Below are 6,042 nucleotides of genomic sequence, written 5' to 3'. Positions count from 1 at the left end.
AACAATGTCCTCTATGGTTCAGCGAGGTGACTGAGCTGTGATGCAGTAAAGATGGCCATATAATGTTCAAAGCAATAATTGTATTTGTGAAATGGTGACAAGTCCTAATTGATAGCTAACATGCTGTGACAGTCACTGTCTGACTGGTGTGAATGTAACATTATCAGAAGGACATGTAAAATCGAAGGTTTTCCGTAAATTATAGCTAAATTGTTTTTGTTATGATTCCAATTCAACATACGAGTACTCGTTCTTCAGTAGGTTTTCTATTGTTTCAAATTTTTAATATCATTTCACATTTTGTTATCAAACACACCGTAAAATTTTCACATTTGTTTCAATTTGATCATTTTGTTCCTCAGATTTGATTAGACTATAAGAGCTAATAGCAGTTTGAATTACAGTGGGGCAAGTGGGCCAGAGACCCCCTTGTTCTAGTCATAGACCCCCTAGTTAACTCTACTATCAGACTGAGGGCTGAGGGGTCACCTAACTGTACCCCAGAGTGTCATTTATTATTACAGCAGGACATCGACACCTCCATGACACTGAACAGGAATGAATGGTTTAAAATAAATCTTAGTCATACACTAATTATGCAATATATAAGTATGATATCTTTTGTAGACAGACTTCGTGAAAATCAATCTTTCACATCATCTTTATGAAAATTCTTTATGAAACTCATTTATTCAGCAAGGATACAATAAATGACATTTTAAAATATATTCAAACAGATAATAATATTATAATATAATAATAATAATATTTTACTGTTTTTTTGTTTTTTTTTGGTATTTTTGATGAGATTAGTGGTGTTAGGTTTGGGGACTTCTTTCAAAAATCAAATTAACCCCAAACTTTTGAACAGTACAGTAGTGTATGTGTTCATTTACATGCATGAAGCTTAACCATTGCTAATTTTTTATGACCCACCATATCTGTATCTGTCACTAGGCAATGTCAGCAGTAAAGAACAAGAGAACTTTTTCATGGGAGAAGGGATGGCTAGCGGAGGAGAAACAAGCTTTACAGAAATAAAAAAAGAAACAGATGGAGGTGTGCATGAAGAAAAGCCTACTGAGCCCACAATCTTTGATACGAATCAGGTATTTCTAGATCCACTTCTGTACTTCTTGACGCATTACAATATGCTGAATACACAAAACAGTAATGTGGTTTGTCTTTCCTGAGAAACAAAGGCCTTGTGTCTTTGAGATGGGATTGTGAAAGAGGGCTGGATTACTTTACCATTTTTGTGGGCAGACAGAACTCCTCCACACAGGACTTCGAAACGCTGAGGTTAGATGTTCAGCGTCTTAAACCATGTATTCGCAAAAAGACAAACAAATGATAAATCCCTTAATAATTCAGAAGTGTTATCTTCTGTAAAATATGAGAGAAATATGTCACTGACTTGTTCTTACACCCCAGGAAAAGAAACAAACATTGTGAAATCCTGACTTGCTTAACTCTTAAAATATCTGGACAATTTCAAGAGCACAACGTTTCCATAAAACACATTTATGCAATGTGGCAATTAGAAATTAATTACCCATCTCTGTATTTAATGCCAGCACTGTATGCAGTGAAAATATCAGTGGAGAAGATAATATTCATGTTTAATGAGTGCAATAAAACTGCTAGGTGAAATGCCATTTTTTATTAGATTAGCTGTGGTGTGAGTCTGATGAGACACAGACCTGCTGACATGGCAAACTGGGAGTGAACATAAATGTAAATAGGTGTCCCTATTATTTTCAAAATATTAATTCTTTTGAAAGCTCCATCTGCTTCGTTTCCTCATGTGTTGGAAAGTTAAACAATGGCTCTGCATTAAAGGAAGGCATCTGCAAATAGAGGAAATATAGAGGGGAAGATGGTCCCAGCGGTGCCACACTCAACCTATTTAAGCATGCACATTTAATTAAACAAGCTACTAATTATACAAAGTCATTTGAATTCATGTGAGAATGCAAATGGATTTAATTTGCAACATCTGCTTTAAACACACAATGGAAAAAAATCTTAGATAATAAAACACTCTGTCCCACTGCACCACATATTGGAGATAACTATAGAACACAAAAGCACATGATCTGCTTGAACTAATGAATGTGTCAACTAATATCGAATGTACAAACTACATAGTTGGAAGAACATAAGAGAAGCAAAAATCAAAATGTTGTTTAAGTCATATACGTAAATAAGAAGTGCACTACCGAACAGGAAGCATTACACAAGTGTGATCCAACTCACTAATGTTTCTTTTTCAGACATCCTCTCATCACAGATCTCTAAATATTGTACATTAAAGAGACAGTTCACCCAATAATGAAACTTCATTTACTCACCCTCATGTCGTTCCAACCCCCTATAACTTTTTTTCTTCTGAGGAACACAGAAGAACCTTTGAAGTTTGTCGGTAACCAAACAGTTTCAGTTCCCATTGATTTTCATTGTGTGGATAAAAAATACAATGAAAGTCAATAGGAACAGAAACTGTTTGCATACCAGCATTTTTTAAATATCTTCTTATTTTTGTGCGGACTATCCCTTCAATTCATTACATTAAACAGAATATTTTTTTATACTTCACAAGCCTTCAATCCTTCACAAGCTTAAACGACGAGCATCTACCAAAACTGCAACCTTGTTTGGCTGCTGTATACTGACACTATACCTTTTTTATTCCTATTATAATTATTATTTTAGGCATCTCAGTCAACGCCTGTATGTTCCCTTCTTACCTTGGTTCTGATGGTTTATCAGCTGCTCAGACTACTATAGCAGATGCTGAACAGGTGAGTAAAATATACCTGAATCTAATGTAGAAGCCACAATGCAGTGTTTATTTAGCTACTTGTGGGAAATCCATTCACAGAATAAATTAATCAGGGATACACTCAATGAGATTCTGGCCCATACTGATAACTATTATCCTATATACTGTTACTACACTAAAAGGATAGGCTTGTTAAAACACTTCATTCTAAAATGATCTGTATGCTAAAACTCAATCTCAACATGATGAAGGCTACGGCATGAAAAAAAAAATACCTATAGGCCTACTAATTAAAATTCTGCTATTTGTTGCGTCTTAACTAAAAAATAAGTGCTCACAACAACAACAACAAGATAGAATTACGATTCTGTTTAGGAAGTCTTTTAAAAACTTAGCTTAGACAACCGACTACTAGAAAAAACTAGTTGTAGACCTACCGAAATTTGTGGCGTACTTCCGATTTATCTGCATGTACGCGCGCTGAAAGTTGTCGCCGGAAACCACTGTAGTTCGTAATTCGTTGCTGATCTTATCATCAAAGGAAATGAATGATTAGTAGGGTATTATGTAAGAGAGGTTATGCGTGTAGTCTGAAACTAGTGTTTCTTGCGCGTTTTGAACTCACATTAATAAAGAGGCTGCCTAATATTTTTGTTATCATTTCGACATGGGCACTTAAAAGTAGGAATATATAGTGCTCGGGTTTCTATAACCTATAGTTATCCCTTAAAGTTAGTGCTAAATTTTCTAAATCTAAAAAAAAAAAAAAAAAACACAGACACATAAAAAAAAAAAAACTATGTAATATAAAATATACATTGTGCATACCTAAATGAATGTTAATGCTATGTGTAGACAAAAAGTGAGATTTTTTATATCATAAAGTTATAATAAGTTATAAAATAAAGTTATAAAATAATAATAATAATTAAAAAAGTTTTCTTTTGACTGTACAGACTACGTAGCCTACTAGAACAGCATATATGTGAATTAATTTATTTTAATGGCAGATGAATCAGTGGCGAACCGTTGTGTGATTTTCTTTGGAGACTGCAGAGGGCACTCAAGCATTGGTGGTGTTACAGGAGCAACACGGCAGGAGCAATGTCCTGTGATTTGAAATGATTGTCTGGAAGCATCAGAAATGATAAAAATGATTAGACCTCTTGACACTCATTAAGCTGCAGTACATTGCTTTATCTTCTCTCTGCACTCCACCTAATACAGCTGCACTCATCACGAGATATATATCTAGCCAATAAACAAGCGATAACATCTTTTAATATTTTAGTCTCAGTGGCTTTCTGTTTCTCCAATTATTCTAGAAGTCCACGAAGAAGGAGAGCAGATGGACAGATAACCTGAACGAAAGACATGTGGACATCCAGTACAGACAGACACACACACGCTCATGCATACACACTCAAAGAGCTCAAGCAAAAACAGCAGCGGATCCATGACAAACCATGGCAACACACGGCTTGCAAGCTTTAAATGAAAAGACACATTGTTCGCTATTCTTTGTCACTGCAAAACAGGTGCACAGAGGTCAGAGGTCTCATAGACTGGATCAGTGGAATGGAATATGAATGTGAAATGGGGCTAAACTAAATGACAGGTTCTTTTGTGGGTATTCTTTCAGGTTGTGACTCACAGGAGGTGATTTGAAGAGCCTGAATAACAAAGAAACTGAAAAGAAGAAAAAAACAAGATACTTCTCTTTTTTAATGAACATATGTGCAGGCTGTTCACTGTCATGTAATTTTATGGCAAAAATCAAAATAATTTTAATAGATTTGTCTTTTATGAAATTTTGTCAGTTTAAGCATTTTTTTTATCTATAATCTGCACATCCTTTGATTGTCAGGGCAGAAATAAATGTGTCAAAGATGTAACTGAGAAACAAGCAAATCAGACATCAGAGTTACATAATGTAAGATTTAAGCTTTACACAAACTGACCTGGATTTATGTTATGTTTGGGAAACTGAAGAAACACTCGAAAGTTTTACAGTTAGATTGAGCTTTTCTAGTCATTTAAAGCATCATGACCTCTTGCAGATATTACATATAGGCACTTTCTTCGCCACTGCACTTCTAAGCCTCACTATTTCTTCAGTAATCCAAGATAATGAAAACACATTTTTTATTAAGTTTGAATTTATTATTATTAATGTTTTTTTTTTTTTTTTTTTTTACAAATAAGGATGGTGATTTGCACCAAAATGCACATGAATTTGTGAACCAGATTAGCTTTTTTATGTGTTGTTACCAATACTGAATAAATATTTTTTCAAATGATACACTGGTGTCTTCATTTTTCTAATGACTGAGATCACACAGATAATACAAAACATGCTGAAAAAAGTTATTATTCATGATTCAGGATATTATGTCTATTAAACCTGATCAATTTTCAGATGCAGTCAAGTTGTTCTGTGCTCAAAGCCATACATGCCTTCATCAGTAAGGAGACAAACACAATTCTGGGTCATGTTCTTAGAGATCATCAGTGGTTAGTCAGCATTACCCAATTCAAAGCACTTGAAAACATGCAGCAAATGTGTCAGGAATAGCCCTTCTGTATCAACAGCACACATTAACTTCCGGCGCCTTCTCTGCAGGTATTCATTTAACTGCTGACAGTGGGTGTCAATCAGATCATTAAAACAGGAGAAAAAATCTCATGCAGCCTGTACATGCATCAGCCCATTTCAGCAACAATCTGTAAAATATTCATGATTTAGCTGTTACTCTGCTATAAAGCCTGCAGAAGCTTGAGTCAATAGGTCAGTGGAAGAAAACACAGACAAGAGGCGTCTGGGGGTGTTAATAAACAAATAAAGGTCAGAAATGTTGTGACGTGGCTCATCGCTGATGACAACAGGCAATATCTAAAATGGATTCTTATCAGAACTCTTCAGACAGTTTATGTTCTGTACTGCTCATTTTAAAGCAGCTCTCTGAGATGTGCCTCCGATAAAGGGAGCCAGTTCTGCTCCGGAAAATCTCACTGGCTGAATCTGACGCTTTAGTCAGCTGATATGTTCTCTTTTTAAAGACGGGCTCTTAAAGGATAAAGAATGAGGAATAGATCAGACTGACTTTCAGACAGGGTCCCAGACTACAATTGTTCAGATAAATTTGAATTGATGGGAAATGAGATGAATAAGAACCCGATAAACAAAAGCAACTTTTAAAGGGTTAATATGATGCTGCTTTTTACAAAGCTCATCGGTCTGAAAAGCGAGGTGTGCT

The 6,042-nt window shown here is 35.2% G+C and overlaps 2 long non-coding RNA genes across 2 annotated transcripts; one reads left to right on the top strand and one right to left on the bottom strand.

Moving 5' to 3' along the window:
• The first annotated feature begins 220 nt into the window (after window positions 1-220).
• On the top strand, window positions 221-5,085 carry LOC109112488. Its single transcript, XR_002021573.2, has 4 exons — window positions 221-257; window positions 958-1,109; window positions 2,716-2,804; window positions 4,111-5,085. It is a non-coding gene; the product is annotated as an uncharacterized LOC109112488 (long non-coding RNA).
• Window positions 1,107-3,304, bottom strand: LOC122148831. The gene is made up of 3 exons (XR_006162663.1): window positions 3,223-3,304; window positions 2,355-2,391; window positions 1,107-1,850 (listed from the first exon to the last, which is right to left on the bottom strand). It is a non-coding gene; the product is annotated as an uncharacterized LOC122148831 (long non-coding RNA).
• Window positions 5,086-6,042: the final 957 nt, after the last annotated feature.

Source organism: Cyprinus carpio, chromosome A19 (genome assembly GCF_018340385.1).
Source record: "Cyprinus carpio isolate SPL01 chromosome A19, ASM1834038v1, whole genome shotgun sequence".
Taxonomy (NCBI): Eukaryota; Metazoa; Chordata; class Actinopteri; order Cypriniformes; family Cyprinidae; genus Cyprinus; species Cyprinus carpio.
This window is presented reverse-complemented; position numbering and strand designations above follow the sequence as displayed.